Genomic DNA, 22,984 nt, shown 5'->3' with positions numbered 1-22,984 from the left:
ATGACTTGTTTCCCAAAACAGGAGATGCTCATGTTTATTGGGGGGTCTATTGACATCAAATGTGGGATCTGAACCTTACTGTGTAAATCATTGTGGGCTGGCCGAACTGGAATGTGGGATGGTCATCATGACTCTGCTTTTTCGTTTGTAATGTATACTTATAATGGCCATATCGTAAACCAAGGAATGTGTGCCTGGAGCATGATATTTTGTACTTAAGGAGAAGCCCGTTCCTATGATTTTCGGCAGTCTCCTGAGAACATACACGCTGTTGTACTTCTAGGATACCTGTAATTGGTCTGCAGCCAATAAACGAATCTTTGACTTCACCCAGAAGACTCTGTGTTTCTGTAGGTCTGGAACAGGGTGAACCCAGAAGTCATATGGTGTGTGCCCCTGCACCGCTGGGTCTAAAATACCCAGTACTTCAGTTTGGCGCCCAACTCGGGACGATTTCAGCGGTACCAGTCCAAGCCAGAGGTTCGTGAGGAGCTTCGTGTGGAAATTCCGGAGGAAGGCCGCCACTTCATCGACCCCTGCATGTCGACGTGGTCCGAAAGTCTTTTCTGCGAGGTTCTCCGCGTCCCGACGGCTACGAAGGACTGCTGCCCTGATTAATCGACCTGTTTTGGACCCTTGACGAATTTGAGAGAGCGAAACAATCGAGAGAGTCTTCTGGTGACGCCATCGATCAACAATATTCAGTTAAGTATAAGTGGAGCGTCTCCCATTTGTTTTGGTATCCTTCGGGATCATTTGAATTGGTACTTTGGAGTTTGCAAACGCCAAAGCCAGAGGACTCGTGTATTCACGAGACTATCGTAATCGATAATCCTTTGACGTTTGGATCTAGACTAGTGAGCAAAGATGCCTGGTTCTGGACTATTTGGTAGATTATTCTGTTTGGGTTGTGGAAAGGATTTCCAGCTAGAGGAATCATGTCCGGTTCCTCCGGTTGGAACTCCAACTTATGAGCTCTATGTAAAACATGGCGTAGGCCCCATTGCATATAATGAAGTATGGATCCACTACACCAGGAAAGATGGTGTTTTAAAATAGCCCCAAAATGGTAGTTTTGATACCGATATTTTAGATAATTTGGAAATTAAATTGTTTAAGAAGAAAGCCCGGCCGGCGATGTTTGACTCTTTCCGCTTATGGCGAAAGGAAGCCAAACAAAAGGAAATTAAGTTAGCGAAAAAGAATAAGAGAGAGAAAGGTATGACAGTAATGCAAGCAGCTGTACAATTTAAAGACAATGAGGAGGAGCAGATGAGTGAGCAATTGCATAGGCAGCGCAAGTTAGGGATTGACAAATGTTACCCAGCTTTACCACATTCTAAGCAGAATGAGTTAGAAGAAAAGGAGAAAGATCCCCTGATGTCACATTTGTTGAGTTCGCCACCCCCGTATGCTCAAAATGGCACGGCGCCTCCCCAGCTTGTAAATATGCCACCTCCAGTGAATATACTGCAAGCCTTGCCGCAACCGCCAGTTGCTTTGCAGCCGGCTCTTATCCATGTAGCGCAGCCCTCTCAAGGACCGCCAGTTGTGCTTCCAACTGCCCCCGCACTTCCTGCGACTTTGCCTAATACAGCAGGTGCCTCCCCTGACACTCTTCCTTCCACCACTCCAGTACCTGTCTCTACATCCTCTTTTCTTCCCTCTGTTTTTCCCCCTGTTCTCGCCTCAGCTTCTCCTTCAGCGCGACAGCGCTTAGCTAATGTGGTTACTACATTAATGTCTCCTCTCTTTGAGTCATCTGGTGCGACTCCTGGTTTACAGCGTAAGCAATTGCGTAGCCAATTGCCTAACCCCGATGAGAAAAAGGTAATAGATAACATGGCGCGTAGATGGATTGTTTTTCCTTCACTGTATGATGTGGAATCAGTTGTCAACGTTTTCCATCAATGGGATGCCCCAAAACAGAGATATGTGTTTGAGAAAATGTGCGAAATCCTCTGTGAAGAATTGGAGGATAGTGGTAAAAATCCGAACCCGCAGGAATTGTGTAGAGTGAGGTTCGATTTTGGAACTGGTATAATTGTGGACCGCGGAGTAGATAAAGCAGTTGCGGTTGTATTGTCCTTTAGGAATGATGATTGTCAACAGTCATTGTTTGAACAAGATGTCCTTGTGGGGAAAAAGGTAAAAGCGCGACAATACCCTATGAGAGAAGTTCCCCCGGTATGGAAGGAAGCGGTTGCAGCTGCCGGTGGTAACCCCGCTGTGGCAGCGCATTTCCAGCGTGTTTGGGTGCATGTTCCATGGAAGCGCTCTGAGGTGTTAGCGCTTAAGCAGTCCTTGCCTGATCCCCGTAAAAACCCAGCAGGTTATTATAAAGAGTTGTCGCAGACGGCAGGGTCATGCATTATGAATCTGGCAGACATAGACATGTTGTTTGGTAATGTTGTTCCACAGCCTCTATGGGGGTCAATTCGTAATGTAGACCACAATGCAGAACTAGGGGATACATGGGCTAACATTGTTGCTGCTGATGCTAGACAAACTGGTGGTGCGAAACCAGAACCTTTAGTAGCTGAACTGCCTGGTAGAATCATCACGTATATGAAGACAATAATGCCTGCGATGCGCGTAAATTGGGACAAGTTATCTGCATGCAAGCAGAAGAAAGATGAGACAGTGTCAGACTTCTTTACTAGGTTTGAAGAAACGTTTATTGACCACAGTGGGCAGGATATGAGTACTGAGGGTGGCCAACGGCTGTTTGTGGATAAGTTTGTGCAGAATCTACTTCCTGACCTGTGTAAAAAGTTAAAAGATTCAGAAAGTTCTTGGGCTGTTTCTTCTTCAGCGCAAATACTGGCTACTGCACAGTATTTTGAGAATAGAGATAAGGACGAGAAAGATAGAACAGAGAAGAAAACGAAGGAACTAAAGACAAAGGTCCTTTTACAGCAGGCCTATCCGCCACGTGGAGGTCAGAATAATTATAGGCAACCCCAAGGTGTCTATCACCAACCCCAACAGTTTCAGAACAATCAGCAAATGAATGGGTATTACCAACCACGTGTCCCTGTAGGTCCCAACCAATGTTCATACTGCAAAGAGGAAGGTCATTATAAATATAGTTGCCCTAAATTAATGCAGCGGAACGGTAATGCGTATGGCGCAAGAGGTAGGGGTGGTCAGCAAGCTCCTAGAGGCAGAGGGCGTGGAAGTGTTCCACAGAATGCGCGTCCTCTGCCGCCTCAAAGTACCATCAATAGCTTTGATCAGCAAGCTAACGCGATTAGTAATACGGCCCAGTATTATAATAATGATTATTATGCAGAGGACGGTGATGCAGAAAATAATGATTACTAGGACAGCCATAGACAGAGAGAGGGAGTTGTTTCAGTGCCAGTGGATCAGAGTGGACCGTATGTTGAGGTGACTACAGCAAATGTAACGGAGCCTTTTCTGCTAGACACTGGTGCTGCAAAGAGTTCAATCATGCATTCAAAACTCCCTGGCGCACCTTTGTCTGGCGATATCAATGTTTCGGTAGGTTTTTCTGGCGCCCCAGTTAGGAACCCGATTTCTAGTCCCATGTCACTTTCTGTTGGACCTTGCGAGCTGAAAGCACCCCTGATTCTGACAACAGGTTGTGGTGAGAATTTGCTGGGATTAGATTTGTTGAAAAGATTGCACGCTACACTGTATTGTTCTCCTTCAGGAGTGCAACTTACATTAGGCAAGAAAGTGATTTCCCCAATGTACTTGTCTAAAAACACAATGCCGCCTGAATTGTCATCCCTTTCGGATGCCCTTTGGGCTACTGGTCCCAATGATGTGGGCCTCTTGGAGATACCGCCATATGTGGTGACTTTAAAGGCTAATGTCAGACTGCCACGTATTCCCCAGTACAAGATCTCTAATGAAGGGCAGAAAGCATTGTTAGACATTGTCAGCGACTTGATTAATAAGGGTGTGATTGAAGAGACAAGAGGCAACGTTTGCAATAGTCCGATTTTACCTGTCTTAAAACGAACGGATCCTTCACAGCCACCTGTTTACAGATTTGTGATCGATCTCAGAAAGGTTAATAAGATTGTTGTGCCACAGTTTCCGGTTGTCCCCGATATAACCGCCTTGTTAACGATGATTCCAGCCTCTGCTGCATGGTTTTCAGTGATTGATTTAAAGAATGCTTTCTTTAGCATCCCAATTGCAGAAGAGAGCAGAGATATTTTTGGTTTTAGTCTGGGAGGCCGAAGCTTCCGCTTCAAACGCGCTCCCCAGGGCTACTGTGAAAGTCCATCAATATATAGTCAAGCTTTGAAAGCGCAGCTTGATGCACTTGTTTTACCTAGTGGCGCTATCCTGATTCAGTACGTGGACGATTTACTGATCGCTGCGGATACTGAAAAGATTTGTAAAGAAGCCACATTGTCATTGTTGCGCCATTTATCTGCTTTCCATCACAAAGTGTCTCTCTCTAAGCTGCAATATTGTCGACAAGAAGTGACCTACTTAGGTCATCTCTTATCGAAGGAGGGAAGGAAACTGACCCCAGAAAGAATTCAAGCCATTGCACAGTTGAGTGTGCCAAGAACACAGAGAGAAGTGCGCGCTTTCTTGGGCATCACTTCATACTGTAGGCATTGGATCCCTAGTTTTTCTTTGTTGGCAAAACCTTTGTTAGCCTTAACATGCAAAGACACACCGGATCCTATCCCATGGTCTGAAGAATGCCAGAAAAGTTTTGTGGAATTGCGTAATGCATTATGTTCAGCACCTGTGTTGGGTACCCCCGACTACAGTAAGCCTTTTACATTGTATGTTCACGAGAAAGATGGATGTGCATTATCAGTGTTAACACAGCCTTTTGGCGACAGACCGCGCCCATGCGCATATTTTTCATCAACCTTGGACCCTGTAGCGAGGGCATTGCCAAGCTGTCTGAGAGCGACAGCTGCTGCAGCGATGTCTATCCGACAATCTGCTGGTTTGGTAATGGACAATACATTGATTGTTATGGTTCCACACGCTGTAGACACATTATTAAATAGAACCAAGACACAACACTTGACTAGTGCGCGATTATCAGGTTATGAACTTACACTGTTAGCAAATCACATACACATAAAGAGATGCAATACGCTGAATCCAGCTACATTGTTACCAATTCCAGCAGACTCAGATGAGATTGAGCAACATGACTGTCTGTTCAGAACAGAAGAAGAGACGAAAGGGAGAGTAGATCTAAAAGATACTCCCCTGACTGAGTGTGATGGCACTTTATGGGTAGATGGTTCATGTTTCAAGCTCCCTAATGGTGACACGACTGCTGCATATGCTATCACGACTTTGCACACGGTCGTGGAAACTGCACGAGTGCCACATAATTCGGCCCAAGCAGCGGAATTAATCGCCCTCACGAGAGCATGCGTGTTATCTGAAGGAATGAGAGTAAATATATACACAGATAGTCAGTACGCCTTTGGCGTGGCTCATAATTTTGGGCGACTGTGGAAGGAGCGTGGGTTCCTGACGTCTCATGGAGCTAAAATTCGGAATGGCAAGTTGGTGAATGATCTCCTTGAGTCACTGACCCTACCGTTGCAAGTCGCGATCATGAAATGCAGTGCGCACAGGAAAGTCACAGATGATGTTGGACGTGGGAATGCGTTTGCTGATGAGACCGCGAAAGAAACAGCACAGAATGTGAAGACTAGAATGTATGTTGCAGGCCCCGCAAGATGGGTTAATGATGTGGGAATGTGTGAGAACACAATAGAGAGTGTGAAGTCGCTTCAAGCTGAAGCCACAGAGGAAGAGTTAAGCAAGTGGAGAGAAAGTATGGGTAAGTTGGATGAGAATGGTTGTTGGATTGATCTGACAGAACATAGGCGATGGTTGTTGCCTGATGCATATGTGCTTCCAGTTGTTACTATGGCACATGGAATGGCACATATCAGTACGAAAGGTATATGCAAGTTGTTGGCTCCAGTATGGCAGAATGCTGGGATTCCCAAGTGTGCAGAGAATGTGGTCAAAAATTGCATAGTATGCTTGAAGTACAACCCTGGTAGGGGAACCCCAACTCCAGCTGGTCACTTTGCACCCCCATCATGTCCATTTGAAGTTTTGCAGCTGGACTTTATTCACATGGAAAGATGCAACAACCTGAAATATGTACTGGTGGTTGTTTGTGCTTTCTCAAAATGGATAGAGGCTTATCCTCTGAAAGATAACACTGCCCTATCCACAACAAAAGCCCTTGTGAAAGAGTTTTTCCCTAGGTTTGGGATGCCAAGAATGGTGTGGTGTGATAACGGAAGTGAGTTCGTGGGTAAAGTGATGAAGAATGTATGTGAAGGTTTAGGCATCCAGCAGAAATTCCATGCTGCAAATCACCCTCAATCAGCTGGATTAGTAGAACGCTACAATGGAGCCTTAAAGCTCAAGCTGGCCAAAATCCAGGCGAGCACCGGTCTTAAATGGCCTGACGCTCTGCCTCTAGCACTCCTGTCCACCAGAATGACCATACACTCACGAGTGGGACTTAGTCCTTACGAGGTTGTTTTTGGCCGTCCGGCCAACATATGGGGTGTACCGAGGCCTACGAAGTTCAGTGAGATAGAGCATCCAGTACTGCTTGATTACCTGTATGATTTGACTGTTAAACTGCGTGTTTTGCACCAACAGGTACACGATACTCTCCCTCAAGCCTCTAAAACTCCTGGACACCCTATCAACCCTGGTACGTGGGTGCTAGTCCGAAATTTCCAGCGAAAGAGCAACGACGAGCCTCGCTGGATCGGCCCTCATCTTGTTCTACTGTCGACAAGATCAGCAGTGCGAGTAAAAGGGAAGAAACACTGGATCCATGGTACCCGCTGTAAAGTAGTCCCCTTGCCTCTGCCATATGACCAGTGGGTCAAGGAGGGTATCGCCGACTCTGAGACAGACACTGTACCTCGTTTTGTACCATTCAGTGACGCACGCATAAGAGACACAGTTTCAGACCAAGAGAGTGACAATATTCTGCAGGAAGCTGTGCCACCATCAAATCGACTGGACACCACTGAGCCTGAACTTTTGTTTCAAGACCAAACAGCACCTGGCCGTCTCCGCTATAATTTGAGACCTAGGCCCATGGACAAATAAAGATTTCCTCACTATTTCCTTTTTAACATTTTTTGCTCTCCCATCTGAAGGACTTTCTTGATTTTTGTTTTTCGAACCACCATCCGGGTTCTGCCGCAGGGTCGCGGTGCCAAGACTTTGGGGTACAGGCCGAAGACGCTAGGTCAACGGTTCTGGTTGGTCTAGGGCGTTTCCCTGGACTGACAGGCGTACTCCTTAGCAGAAGAAACTCATCCGCCGCGAGCGGCCCGAGTAGAGGATGGAGTTTTTTAAGATGGAGAGACCGATTGAGGAAAGGAACTTTAACGCAAGGATGTGTAGAATTGTAAAAAGTAAATGTTTTGTCTTTTTATGCCTTTTTACACTGTGTAGCATAACAATGTTTATTGTAGGATTTGTGTTTTTCTCCGCTCAAAAGCCCATTGAACCCACTGAACAGCCTATACCTCTTTCCACCGCCTCCTCTCACTCTTTTCACCCTTTGCCTGAGCACGAACAGACCAGACGATCAGAGTTCGTAAATAACTTGTTTATCCAACTCTTGCACCAGCACCAACTGGTAATGAATACGACCAATTGCTGGGTGTGTGGGTTAATGCCACATACCATTAACAAGGGTATTCCCTACCTGGTGCTGCCGTATAGTTACAATGGATCGTCATGGGCATTCCAGACCATGTTTCTCTATGCTCTAGATACATATTCCCCTCGCCAACCGCGTTCCATCAGACCTATCACCAATAATAAGGCTTTGATGAAAGGAGTTGCCGATATGAGTAGAGATATCGATGCATACTCATCCATTCCCAAAGAAGAGTTAAGACCTTATGTAGGATGGAACGCGACGGGGTATAGTATTAGTCTGGGTGAAAGACAGCGAAAAATCTCATCTCCAATCTGGGTCGTACCCCACATGGGTCGGTTCTGCTTACAGGGTAATGGTCAGAATCCTAGAGCTCAACTGGGAAGAAGTGACTGTACTGAAACGTACACCTTCCCGTCACAGTTTTCCCCTGCGTTTTTGGCTGCCAAGGGCACATATTTCATCTGTAATGACCGAGCATATACATGGCTGCCCCCTGATTTCTCGGGCACATGTTATATTGCGAACTTGCTACCGCCGACATTTACTGCTGTCTCTGACTATCACAAGACCAGAGTTGTGAGAGGTGTGATTAGTAAGGAGGATACTGCCGGTCAGGAAGCGGGAGACTTCTTCTTGGGTTTCCTGCCGTTTTGGGGACCTATGGTCAATAGTAGGAACCTGAGACAACTGACTCGTGTGGTTGAATCCACTGTCAATGTAACGGCTGGTGCCCTTAGTAATCTGACGGCTGAGCTCCAAGCGGATCGCCTTATGACTCTACAGAACCGCATGGTTCTAGACGTTATTCTTGCAGACCGCGGTGGGGTATGCAAGGTCATCCAATCCAGTTGCTGCATTTTCATACCAGATAATGCTCCAACAGTGTATCAAGCCATCTCCAAACTCCATAAAATATCTGAATCCATACACATGGATAAGGGAGAGTGGTCACTGGTGGGGTGGTTCTGGGAATTGATATCTGCCTGGGGTTGGAAAGTTCTGATGGTCATTGGAATGATCTTAGCCATTCTTTTCCTGTTCTGTCTGTGCATACAGTGTGCTCCTGCGATATGTGGCCTCTGTGCTACCTTATGTGTAAGGAAACCTGTATCGAGGGACGAACTAAGTAATAGGATGATGCTACAGCAACATCTCCATGACTTTGTGAACATTGACCTAGATTCGGATTAAGATGAGTATAGTGATTGCCTATGTAAGGGCAAAAGGAGGGTCTGTCGTACTTTAATATTCGGGACCGCGTAGGGGACAGGGCCCTACCCCTGTCTATCTTGGTATTAACAAACCGCAAATGGTAAATGCGGCATGTACGAGTGCTTTATATATCGTTCTAGCTATAAATGCACTGTGTACACGTTATTCAGCTTCACTACGCGGGTTCCATTTAGGAAGCAGTGGCCATCTTGTCATTGCCCTCACATAGGCTATAATGGAGTAAATACGGGCCTCACAGTACATGGGCTTTCCCTCTGACTTCTCTGTGACCTGGGCAGCTGGCTCTGCTGCCCCAGGTCAAACCGGTCTCACGAGCTCCCCTTCCTCCGTCCACCTGTGATTAGCATCAGGGCTTGACCCGTCATAAAACCCTTTCATTCTATACAATCCCCCGGCTAATCTCTTCCACACCTGCTTGTTCCTGCTTTATGACTTGTTTCCCAAAACAGGAGATGCTCATGTTTATTGGGGGGTCTATTGACATCAAATGTGGGATCTGAACCTTACTGTGTAAATCATTGTGGGCTGGCCGAACTGGAATGTGGGATGGTCATCATGACTCTGCTTTTTCGTTTGTAATGTATACTTATAATGGCCATATCGTAAACCAAGGAATGTGTGCCTGGAGCATGATATTTTGTACTTAAGGAGAAGCCCGTTCCTATGATTTTCGGCAGTCTCCTGAGAACATACACGCTGTTGTACTTCTAGGATACCTGTAATTGGTCTGCAGCCAATAAACGAATCTTTGACTTCACCCAGAAGACTCTGTGTTTCTGTAGGTCTGGAACAGGGTGAACCCAGAAGTCATAGGGTGTGTGCCCCTGCACCACTGGGTCTAAAGTGGAGAAGTGTAGCTCACTGGTTAGAGGAGGCATACCCTGAAGCAGAGGTCAGACCCGGGACCAGGGTTCAATTCCCGACGCGGCAGGGTCCGGAGCCCAATTGTCCACGGACTCGATAATTCTCGCTTCGGTGCCCACTCTAAGCACGAGTTCACACTATGCAGCTCTGGGCAACAAGCTTGCTTAATCTCCACAACGGCCCCCCCGCGGCGGGATGCCTGGCTTTCACCTTGGGGATGCCCAGTACTGGTTATCTCACAGGGAAAAACCAGGACGGGTTCCCAATGCAAGCGCCAAGATGCCCATGGGTAAGTTGAGCGCTATATAAGAACACATAATAATAATAATAATAAAATACCCAGTACTTCAATGTACTGCTCTAGGCAATGACACATGTGCTGCTCTGGGCCATGACACACATGTTCTACTCTGGATCATGGTAAACATGTACCGCTCTGGGCCATGACAAACATGCTGTCCCGGGCCATGACAAACATGTGCCACTGTGGGCGTGACAAACGTGCTGCTCTGGGCCATGACACACATATGATGCTCTGGGCCATGACACATGTGTGCTGCTCTGGGTCATGACAAACATGTGCCACGCTTGGCCATGACACACACTATCTGCTCAGGGCCATGACAAACATGCGCTGCTCTGGGCCATGACAAACGCGTGATACTCTGCGCCATGACACACATGTGCCACTATGGGCTATGGCAAACATGTGCCGCTCTGGGCCATGACACACATGTGCTGCTCTGAGCCATGACATACATGTGCTGCTCTGGGCAATGACACACATGTGATGCTCTGGGCCATGACACACATGTGCTGCTCTGGGTCATGGCAAACATGTGCCACTCTGGGCCATGATAAATGTGCTGCTCTGGACCATGACAAACGTGCTGCTCTGGGCCATGACAAACATGGGCCGCTCTGGGCCATGAAAAACGTGCTGCTCTGGGTCATGACACATATGTGCTGCTCTGGACCATGACACACACTATCTGCTCTGGGCCATGGCAAAAATGCACTGCTCTGGGCCATGACAAACGTGAGATGCTCTGGGCCATGGCACACATGTGCTGTTCTGGGCCATGATACACATGTGCCACTCTGGGCCATGGCAAACATGTGCTGCTCTGGGCCATGACACACATGTACTGCTCTGGGCCATGACACACATGTGCCCCTCTGGGCCATGGCAAACATGTGCCGCTCTGGGCCATGACACACATGTACTGCTCTGGGCCATGGCAAACATGTGCCGCTCTGGGCCATGACACACATGTACTGCTCTGGGCCATGACACACATGTGCTGCTCTGAGTCATGGCAAACATGTGCCACTCTGGGCCATGACACACACTATCTGCTCTGGGCCATGACAAACATGCGCTGCTCTGGGCCAAGACAAACGTGTGATGCTCTGGGTCAGAGGTAAGCCTTTAGATAAACGACAGGAAACAGGAGAATCAGAGTCCCGCGACCTGTTACTGAAGGACTTTTCGAAGGAGGAGGTACACTAGTAGTCTCCAATTAAAGGTGGACCTGACTATTATCAGATAAAGTATGGTACATTCGTTAACTCTTTAAGATTTACTCACCTTTTTAGCAGAGTCACGAAGCATTTTGATCCTGAGGAATGCCAAGAACCATTTGGTCTAACCAGGCAGAAACATGTTGACCAGAACGCAATGGGAAACATCCATATCCCTATTCTCACTTAGCTGTTTTTAAACCTATCCACTGGGGACACGATTAAAGGATTGACTTTGTCTATCAAGGAGATGGTTTTAACTCACGTTTTGACTTTTTTTGCACTCTGCCCCTCACTTTATCCAACATTGGATGACTTAACACACCTCACGCTCCTCTCCTGCAGGAGAGCTGCAGCCCACACTGGGTACCTTGCGGTCCCAGTGAGCACGAGAGAGCCCAATGATGAAGCATGTCACCTTAGGGTGAGTGAGGGTTCTCATCGTAACACATGTGTGTGTCCGTCCCTCCACTATCTCAACTGACACTGTGTGAGTTGTGTAGATACACCATCCGGTTACCTGTGTGAGAGTTCTGATTATATGGAGTGGTACTGTAGATGGTTATAATTCCTCCTTATAGAATCCCTATAATGTGATAATATGCGGTGTATAACCAGCCAGCGCTGGCCAGGCAGCCCCAGTATTACTTGGTACAGCATGTCATTCAGACAGTCTGCCCTACACGCAGTAATTGTCCATCAAACCAAGCATAAGCCCAGATTCACAAAGGTGTCACGCAACGCAGCGCAGCACCCAAAGAGGCTGCCTTGTGTGACAGGGAGACAGCAGGAGAGCGCCATAGTCATAGAGATTCACACATGTTTTATACAGGAAGAGTACCTTTCCAGAACAAATCACTGTGGCTCAACAAGTTAAACACCTTTTCCTTTTTTGCGTGTTTGCTGTACAGTGCTGCACACATGCAAAGTCCAAAAATCAAGGAGAAATGAAAAATGTCTTTCCAGCAGCGTTAATTTTTGGCACCAAACCCTGTTTACTCCTGTTAGTAGATAGGGTTTTGCGTCAAAAAGCATGGGTGGTTGTATGGGAACGCCCGTGTGTAGTATTCTGATGTTATGGTTTTTCTCCTATGTTATCCTGTTCCTAGCTGCTCAGCCTGTGTGAGTGCTCTGAGTGAAATGCTTGAGTGTCTGGGTGAGTGATGACGGTTGGTGGATGGGCCTGAGCAGCTAGCAGGCTGCTCCTGGTGGGGCTGTTGATGATGACTAACAGGCTGGCCTACAGCACTTATACACCTGCTGATGACGATTTACACTACTTGTGTACTTACCTAAATAAACCTACTTGGATTACATCATACCAGCGTGTCTTCATTACCACATTAATTTTAGCGACGAGTTGGAGACGTCCCTATGCTCTACAGTTGGTACAAGTAGCCTGAAGAGACTTCAAGATGCCTCTACAACATGGTGGGAAGACGCAACAACAGGGAGAAGACGTCAGGCGCAAACGACTGGAACAAGACCCAAAAAGCAGGAGCCACAAGATGAAACAAAGAAACTTAAGGAGTCACAAAGGGAATGTAAACAGCACGCAAGGCAGCCCCACCAGTGCCCATTGCAAGCGTGCTGTACCTGCAACGACAAGAACTATGCTTTCATGCAAAGTATGCCGCCACTCTTATTTCAGGGACGCTATGCTGTGTGTCATCCTCCATGCCAACCTGTGTTTCCATAAGATGAGTGTTTTGGCGGGGACAGGCATGTGCGGTGTGCACTTGCTAAATTTTTGTACGTGGTGGTGTTCGTTTGACACGTCTAGCTACTTGCAATGTAACTTCAAGGAAAGTGTCAGCACAACGTGAGTGTGACCAACAAGGAGGATGGACTTTCTTAAGGGTAGCAACTGTTTTCTTTTTGTGTTGTTGGGAACGGTTTCAGTTGAACCTCCTCATGGGCTCATATTCCTGTTTTAGCACCACCTTTATCCACACATCTGTTTACCGGTTGAGCCAGTTTCATACTACAGCTCTCAGGAGCAAAGTTTGGTGAGACATTGTTTTGTCTTTGATTGTTGGGCAACGCTGAGACTCCATTGTCTGCAGCTTTACCCAACTGACATCTTCATGATGAAATTCAAACGAAGCTCGTGACTAGTTCTGCACGCGCTTACCTTTCTGAAGTATTTTCGTCTCGTACAGTGTCCTACATCAGCTACTGTGACGGACATGTTCTCCTCAGCTCCGGCGATCCTGTTTGACGTATTTGGGGCACGCTGGTGCCGGGAGCCACCCGGCGTGGCATGACGCAGCGTGTCTCCATTTTGGGTTTGATGATTTCAACATCCATTATTATTTGTTTGCCAACCGTGCCTTCGTCATTGTGGCAATGCGAGAAGTGTGGTGTTTCAATAAAATTTTGTGAACGTTGAAGCCTCACTGGAACGCTGCGGTGTAGGAATTGGCTACATGTCTTCTTTTCTTGTTTGCCTGCAGTCTTTTCCAGGGAGCAAGTATCACGCAGGTACTTTTCATTCTTTGGTCATTTCTTCGTTGGTATACCTGCTACGAATAGGAACTTGAGGAGCGTGTCTAGTAAGACTTAGGGGCATATCAACAAGGGCTTTATCTCTGCTTTTTTGGCTTTAAAAGCCAAAAAAGCAGAGATAAAACTAGCGCCCTATCAGCAACAGGGTGCTAACATGCAAATTTGCATGTTAGCACCCTTTTACTCTACGCTTCCCCTTGCATCTCTAATGAGATGCAAAGGGGGCGTTCCAGAGTAAAATAATAGGAGAAATGTCGCTAAGCGACATTTCTCCTATTATCAAGAATGTCGCTAACCCTGTTAGAGACAAAAAATGCAGCGCTAACCGCGGTTAACGCTGCTTTTTTACGTCTGGTATTTTTCTGACTTAGCCATGATATCCTATGGAAGGTGGATATCATGGCTAAGTTTGCCTGTCCCTATCAACAAGGTAACGTGAGATTATCGCTGGGTTTCCAGCTATAATCTCACGTTAGCCTGTTAGCGTGAGGATTTTTATCGCTATTGAGATAAGCGTTGCTAATAGCACGCTATCTCAGCGATAAAAATTCACGCTAGCCGGCGATAATTATCCTAGCGCTAAGTGCGCTTAGAGATAATTATCGCCGGTTGTTGTTGATATGCCTCTATGGAAGTTGCCAGGTCAGCAGATAAAGCAGCTATATCATCAGCAAAGATGGCGGCCTTTAACTCACCTAACCCAGATTGCACCAGAAGTATATGCGTACTCAGAAGTAGTGACAGTATAAATGGTTCAATACAGGCGCGCAACACCCATTGGACTCAAAGGGCTTCAGCCCCCCCCCCGTCGTGTGTGGCAGCCCGGGATGAGACACCTTCCCGGGCAAAAAAGCAGCCGCACCCGAGCACTTCACAGGTGTTTAAAAGACCATTTGCATGTTAATGAGGCCGCGCTGTTGTTTCACCCCTTCTAAGAGCCCCTGCAGCTCCACTCTGCCTATTGATTAAAGTTCAGCCCCCCCAGAAATTTTTGCTCAGCCCCCCCCCCCCCCCCCGAAATTTGGCTCTAGTTGCGCCTCTGGTTCAATATATAATGAAAAAGCAATGGAGAAAGGGGCATCCCTGACGGATGCCCCGATAAATCTGAAAAGAGGTAGACTGTAATTGTAAATAGACCAGTTTAGCCCGAGGTTTGTTATACAGAACTTGTACCCACTTACAATACCGATAACCCAAGCCGAAATCTAGTATAGCCCAGAGACAGATGCTCCGGCCCATTTTAGTATCTCGCAATCATCTACTGGAACCCACTCTGGTCAGATGAACCTTTTTACTTGCCCAATAGCGTGGAGGGAAAAACACAATTATCAAAATTACTGTCCACAAATTGCCATAATCAAGGACTCGAGACTTAATCTCTTGGCTCTCTGGTTTTTATTATCAGCATAAAGATTTGCAGATACAAAGTCCTCAATACGAGGCACAACAAGTACATAGGCACTAACACAAATGCTACTCTACGAAGAATCCGCATACGGCTAAAAATAACTAAGAGTACAATCTCTAAAAGCATGAGGTAGAACACCACCAAGCAAATGTCGATACTAGGGACACTGAACCATACCATCTCTGTCCCTACTCTGCACTAGATGACATCCCTACTTAGCAATCCCTTGAGACCCTCATCGAATAAAAGGTGTCAGAGTGAAACTTCATAAGAAGACTTCACTTAGAGAGCTTGGTCTAAGTTGCCCCCTCTATCCCTTCGCCTAGCCTTCCTCTGCTCTGGGCTGCTCTGAACTGCCTCCACCCTCGGGGCGCTGTCCCTAATACAGAACCCCAAATCCCAGAACACGCCCTTTGCGCCTCCTCTTCTGCGGGGTCGTCTTTCAGTAAATTTCCACAGAGCGCTGTCCAGTTCCATCGTCCATCGCTTGGCCTTGAGTCCCAGACGCCATCCGCACTAGGAGTTACGATTGGCACATTCCAATACACTCCCATGTCTGGCTTTTACTACATAAGTCAATTTGTGAACAAAGAGCTTCTCTACTAACGAGCAACTGTCCTTGCACCTGGGGTGAGATCATGCAAAGCAGACATTCTTCACATCTTTTAAGTTGCAATTTACTACAGCCTAAAATCTCTACTTGAATAAATCCTTTTTGGCCTATTGCCCTTGGCTAACATAAGAAAATACCAGGCCTTTCGCCTCAACGATATATGCGAATTCTGGCCACTACTTCGGTTACACAAGCAGGTTTAAATCACAGTATTGACATTTACGTCTTTCTTTCATGTGTGGTCAAACTAAACAGTCTACAGACACGAATTCTAATCTACACGTTTTACATCACATTGTTCGAAAAAAGGACTAAGCTCTATGCATTGCTTCAATATATACATAAGATGCTTGTACATAGCTAACACTTCTATTAAAATCGATATAGGTTATACAATTCGTAATACATTGCACATAAAATACCTGAGTACACATTTGATTATATGCGGGTGCCAACTAACAGTGAATATAACGCACCCCTACAATTTTCAAACTTTTAAGCGCTACATCAGTTCCCCCCTTTGATGACATCCGTCATCACACCATTACAATTCTCTTCTTTAGAATTGACTTAGACCGCGCTAGTCATAACTTTGCCATGTCGAACCCCCTCCAGTCTCTTAAGACTCTCATATTGCTGCTCCTGGAGCTTCGCCATCCTTTTCTCGTTTGCCTTAAGAGCCCTTTCAACCTTGCCTCCTTGATACCACTTCCACGCCTTCACGCATCCCCACAAACAAATCACGCAAACCACAGCAATGCTAATCGGCTTCAATACTGATCCCAGAAATCCTCTTCCCAAATTCGCAAACCAAGTTCCCACTCTTCCAAATCCTAATCCAATCTTCTCCCACACATTCTCCTCTGTCAAATCCATAATCTCCTTGTGAATAGTCGTGATGTTGTCTATGTACTTCCCTATCTCCTTCGTGTTGTCTGGAATATATGTGCAGCATTCCTGAACCTTCAATAATTTACAGACTCCGCCTTCTTTGGCTAATAACACGTCTAAAGCAAGGCGATTCTGCATAACCATATTCCGTATCGACAACATCTCTCCAGCCACCAACAACAAAGATCTCGCCGTGTTCATAGACAACTCATCAACCACAGTCGCCAACCTCCTGATCTTCACATCATTCAACACCACACCCATACTAGGTATCATTGCTCCGTATATGTCCCCAATCACTGCACCGGCGTTCGTAGCCCTACGTTTCCTAGACTGTCGCTTCGTCTCTAACAACTCCAAGTCCTCGGTGTGATAGATCTTCGGGAATATAATAGCCAAATAGCATATGCCATACCAATTCGCAGGTAGCCTGACATAAGCATTCTTCCCACATACATAATATACTGTCGGAATTACCTCTACTGGACCTACCATAAAATTCTTAGCAGAAGCTTCCACCGTGAAAGTCTGAGAACAAGTGCTATGTCCTACTGCGACCTTATCCGTATCGGATTGAGGCCGTCCAATACACAAATTCCCTCTCTGTACCTCATCTAACGCTATTGGTCCATAACTTCCCTTGGATCTGTGAGCCCTCTCCTCGTCTGTCCAATCTACTGGACTATCTCCGGTATGTCGTGTCTGGGTCAACTTTCTGTATCGGTCCTCTACCTGATCTATGAATTTCTTCTCTATCTCAGATAACGCACATGTCAGGTTATTCCTGTGAGCATGCGCCGTATCCAACTTCATAGTCAGTCTAAAATACTTCAGGAGTCTGTCCTCTTTCTTATTAGAATCATATTTGTTCAAATGCTTGATTGCTGGAACTTCAGGAAGTACCGTATCAAAATTTGAAAAGAAATACTCGAACTGTCTCTTGTCATAAAATAAACTGAGCAATAAACTACAAGAAATCCCATATGTCAATGGGAGATGATGATACTTGATACCCTCATCCACTGAAGCAGGCAACTGCATGCACACATAGCAATCCTTCACATCCATCGCATCAACATACTCATACAGCAACTTTGCATAAGCATTAAGCTTAAAATCACCCCTCGACAAATCCATGTGGAGTCTGCGATCATCCCTCAACTTCGATATTTCCTGTTCTCTGATACTGACACCTCTCTGCCCTGGGGTATTAGGTGTGGGTGCTCCCTGAACCTTCCCCTCTTGCCTGTGAGCCACCATGTATGAACTTATCACTACCGCAAATATGGTGATTATCACAACTCCTACCAATGTGCCTATTATCAGTTTAGCCCTACGGTGTGGGTTTGCAGGATCTGCCATCTTCGGAATATACTCAGTGTCCAATACAGTCTCTGAAAGGGTAAGTCTCTTTCTCATCAGTGTCTCTTTCGTGAACTTAGGCAAACCTCCCTAACTTTTCTTCGTTCTATAACGGAAAAATCCCTAATTTTGTTCTTCTTCCGCTCGGGCCTAGGTTATCTTCTTCTCTGCTTGCAACCTTCTCAAATCAATCTAACATAAGCGCTGGTCCCAACAGTTCCAAGACTCCCTGCAATATTTCGAGCTTAAGAATGATCAGTTCTTGTGGGTCTGGCACAGTCGTGAACGTCGGGAACTCTAAATTGTCCAAGATCATGCCTCGAATGACACTCAGGAATGGCGGACTCGGAATATGAATCGTCAAAATTCCTTCGATCTCCAATCCCGGAACCTTCAGCAACACTTCCACCCTCTGGAGCGGGACACTGTTGACCAATGTCATCGACCTCAACCTTCCCGTGCTCGGTAACCCTGGCATCAGTCACTTGATATGCCCACTCTGGTGAAGCGTACTTCCGACTTGGCACTCGAGTTCTCTTGGACCTTCTCACACCACCTTGAGGATTCTCCTCGTCTCCTGATTCTTCTTCTGGCTCTTCCGAAACTGGTGCAAGATCTGTGTCCGGAGCCAACCTCAGGTCTACCCGGTTCTGTCTTGCGGGCCAAACCCTTTCTGCTTCGGTAACACCTCCGGTCTTCCCTTCGATACCCTGTGCACTGACCTCCTCTTCTTCGGCAGAACTTGATTCTGTACTACCCACTGCACCTCTTGCTCTTTCGCCGGTTTCTGGGTCAGTACTTCTTTCACGCTCTTCCCCAGTACGATTCAGTGCACCATCAGCCGCTTCAGCAACCCTTACAGCTTGACTGGCCCTCTCAGGAGGCTCGGTCGGCTTACTGGGATCTTGGTTCTCGAGAGGGGCAGTATCTTCCAAGGGTGCTGGAACTCTACGGGTATGAGAAGCATGCACCCAGTTCGGTAAACCTCCACACTTGACAGCTGTGTTCGTGACAAGGATCACTTGGAAAGGGCCGCGCCACCTAGCATCCAAACAACTCTTCCTCACGTGCTTTCGGACTAGGACCCAATCGCCTGGGTCCAAGTCGTGGCACCGGTCACTCGCAGCTGGAACCGTTGCTGTCTGCACCTGCTGAGACACAGAACGGACCACGTCAGCAAGGCCTTTACAATAGTCCAGGATCATATCATCAGTGATATTTATCAGAGCAGTAGCAGGTATTGCAGGCAAACGCATCGCTCTTCCCATGAGGATTTCATGGGGTGACAACCCAGTCCTTCTATCAGGCACACTTCGGAGGCTCATAAGGACCAAAGGTAATGCGTCAGGCCATTTCAGAGACGTAGACGAACACACTTTCGCCATCCGAGCCTTCAGAGTTCCATTCACCTGCTCCACTATCCCTGAAGCTTCTGGTCTATAGCTACAGTGTAACTTCTGATCTATATTCAAAGCAGCACAAAGCAACTTCATAACTTCGCTGTGGAAATGAGTTCCTCTGTCCGATTCAAAGGACGTCGGGAACCCGTACCTTGGAATGAGTTCTCTCAATAATAGTTTCGCTACTGTGAGTGTGTCACATCTGCGTGTAGGGTACGCCTCCACCCACCTGGAAAAGACACATACTATCACTAATATGTACCTCAACCCATTACACTTCGGCATTTCGACAAAATCCAACTGCATCCTATTGAAAGGTCCCCCTGACCTCCCTATGTGGCTCAACGTCACAGCGGTTCTTTTCCCCACATTCATCTGTTGACAAGTGACACACCTCTGGCACACAGTTTCAGCCACTGCACGAAACTTCGGGTTGTACCAAGTCTGACGAAACACTCTCATCATGGCATCCCTACCCAGATGTACAGCACCATGTATCAACCTCGCCATGGGATTTAACAAACTTTCCGGCAGCACCGCTCGTCCATCATTCGAAACCCATAAATCCACATCTCCCTTCTCACACCCAGCTCGTATCCAGCTGTCACGTTCCTGATCCGAGACCCCTTCCTGAAGCTGTTTCAGTTCCTCCCATGAGTCTGCCATTGCTAACATCTGACCATACACCCTCTCCTCCCCAGTTTCCTCCATGTAGGTCTCAGTGAAGTTGCATCCCTGTTCTGCACAAAATCGGGCTACTTCATCAGCATAGTTGTTTCCCAACGAAACAAAATCATTTCCCTTTGTGTGTGCAGCACATTTAACAACAGCAATTTCATCAGGACCTTGCAATGCTTTTAACAGTTTCCGTACATGTTCACCATTTCTTATAGGAGAACCTGAAGACGTCATAAACCCTCTCTGGGACCATAGCTGTCCGAAGTCATGAACCACACCAAACCCATACTGGCTGTCCGTGTAAATAGTTACACGGATCTTTTCCGCTGCCAAACAGGCACGAGTCAGAGCAATGAGCTCAGCCACCTGCGCGGAGTGTACTCCTTCTAAACAAGCGGCTTCAACCACCCCCGTAATGGTGCATACAGCAAACGCTGCTCTCAGTCGACCGACACTGTCTCTTAAACATGAACCGTCCACAAAGAAAATCTCATCTGACACTGGGAGTGGTTCATCGACAATGTCAGGTCTCGGTTTGGTGCATAGTTCCGTAACGTCGAGACAATCATGGTCCTCACAATCTTCATTATCATCTATAATTGGAACAGGCAACAATGTAGCAGGATTTAAAACAGCACACCTCTTCAATGTCACATTATCGGCTGCAAGGATAACTTGCTCATAACGAGTCAGCCTATTATTCGTGAGGTGCTGTGTTTTAGTCCTAGTCATCAACAATTCAACAGAGTGCGGCACATGTACAGTAAGAGGATGACCCATCACAATGCTCTCACATCTCTCGATGCTGACACCTGTTGCCGCAACGGATCTGAGACATCCGGGCAACGCAGAAGCTACTGGATCTAAAGTAGCTGAGAAGTAGGCAACTGGTCTACGGACACCTCCATGATTCTGGGTTAACACTGCTAATGCGCAACCTTCTCTTTCGCAGCAGAACAATGCAAATGCCTTGTTGTAATCCGGCATTCCCAACGCAGGAGCGCTACATAAGGCTTCTCTCAGCCTCAGAAATGATTTCAAACAGTCGTCGTCCCATGGTACCGGATCACTTACATCCTTTCGCGTCAGCCGCTGTAAAGGCTTCGCTTCAAAGGAAAAGTTTGGGATCCACTGGCGGCAATAACCCACCATTCCCAAAAACATTCTAACTTCCCTCTGCGTTGAGGGAACTGGCATTCTCAGAATCGCATCAATGCGATCTGGAGACACTTTCCTTTTACCCTTTTCAATCCTGTGCCCCAAATACTGTACCTCAGGTAAACAGTATTGCAACTTGTTTGGAGACACCTTGTGACCATTCTCTCCCAGGAAATTCAACAACGCAATGGTATCGACCCTGCAAGCGTCTTCTGTCTCTGACGCAACAAGCAGGTCGTCAATGTATTGCACCAAAACAGAGTTTTTCGGCAACACAAGACCTTCAAGATTCTTCTTTAAGAGCTGATTAAAAATTGACGGGCTCTCCGTATACCCCTGTGGGATACGACACCACGTTAATATACGATTCTCTAGCCTAAATGCAAAAAGAAACCTACTCTCTTCATGTAGGGGAATCGAAAAGAATGCCTGACACAAGTCAATCACTGTGAACCATCCAGCTTCGCATGGGATCTGGAACAGTATCACAGATGGATTCGGTACCACTGGACAACATGGAACAACTATGTCGTTTATTTTCCGCAGGTCTTGCACTATCCTGAACTTCCCACTTGGTTTCTGCAGTCCCATAATGGGTGAATTACATGGACTGCCCATGATCTCCACCAGTATTCCCTGCCTAATCATAGACTCGATCACAGGTTTGATCCCAGCAATCGTTTCAGGCGACAGTTTATACTGAGGTGTTCTCGGGAATTCCGCGTTTGGCTTAACCTGTATCTTCACTGGTTCCACTCCCCTGACTAAGCCGATCTCCTCTCCGCTTAGATCCCACACATCGGTCGATACAGACTCCCTCAAATCCGGTGGAAGCTCCTCCACTGTCAAAGCCGGGTACATTTCCACGCACACCCGCTGATTTGCAACCTTAAAGATCGCGTCATCATCTCTTGTCTGTACCTCTACTCCCTTCGGGGTACAGTAAATTGTGCAATTTAGCTTACACAATAAGTCTCTTCCCAACAAACAAACAGGACTAGAGTCGCACACCACGAACTGATGTCGATCCCTAAAGTTTCCTATCCTGACTGGAATCGGTTCCGTTAAGGGGCTCACTAGCCTCTTGTTCGCCACTCCAACCACTTGTATGCATTCCCCCGAAAGGGCTACCCCCGGAATTACTGCTGATCTTATAGTTGACCTGGTAGCCCCCGTATCTACCAAAAAGGTAGTAGGGTGTCCATCGAGTTCTGCTTCCACAAAGGGTCCTCTCTGATCTACCTCTAGAATAGCCCTAAGTATGCAATCATCATCCTGACCTAAACTTAGCTGCGCCAGCAAATCTGCATCCCTCTCCTCTCCCACTTCGAACATGGGCATCTGCAAATAAGTCCGGGCTCCCTGCTGTATGTTCTGCATCCTGGGTGGCTGGGGAACCTGCACCTGCGAGACGCCGGTCCCCCCTTGCATCATTCTCGGTACAGTCACCGTCTGTACCTGTTCCGCCCCAGGGACCTGACCCATTCCTCCCTCCATCTGCGGTTGATTATAGGGGTTCAAGGGACACTCGCGCCTCCAATGTCCCACCTGGTGACACTGGTGACAAGCAGTCGTCTTCTTCAAGATCGCTACATCTATGCCTGTCCTAGGGTCAACGGGCCTCGGCCTTCCCTGACCCTGCGCGTTCTGATTCCCTGTCTGGT

The 22,984-nt window shown here is 47.0% G+C and overlaps 1 long non-coding RNA gene across 1 annotated transcript in view; it reads right to left on the bottom strand.

Annotated features, from left to right (window-relative positions):
* The window catches only part of LOC146839255 (uncharacterized), a 58,261-nt gene extending 44,712 nt beyond the window's left edge, over positions 1-13,549 (bottom strand). The window contains exon 1 of the long non-coding RNA XR_014981053.1: positions 13,437-13,549. This is a non-coding gene — a long non-coding RNA (uncharacterized LOC146839255). The remainder of the gene's footprint in view (positions 1-13,436) is intronic.
* Positions 13,550-22,984: the final 9,435 nt, after the last annotated feature.

This window comes from Triturus cristatus, chromosome 4_1, assembly GCF_964204655.1.
Source record: "Triturus cristatus chromosome 4_1, aTriCri1.1, whole genome shotgun sequence".
Classification (NCBI taxonomy): Eukaryota; Metazoa; Chordata; class Amphibia; order Caudata; family Salamandridae; genus Triturus; species Triturus cristatus.
Note: the sequence above shows the minus strand (reverse complement) of the source record. Positions and strands in the feature narration are given on the sequence as shown.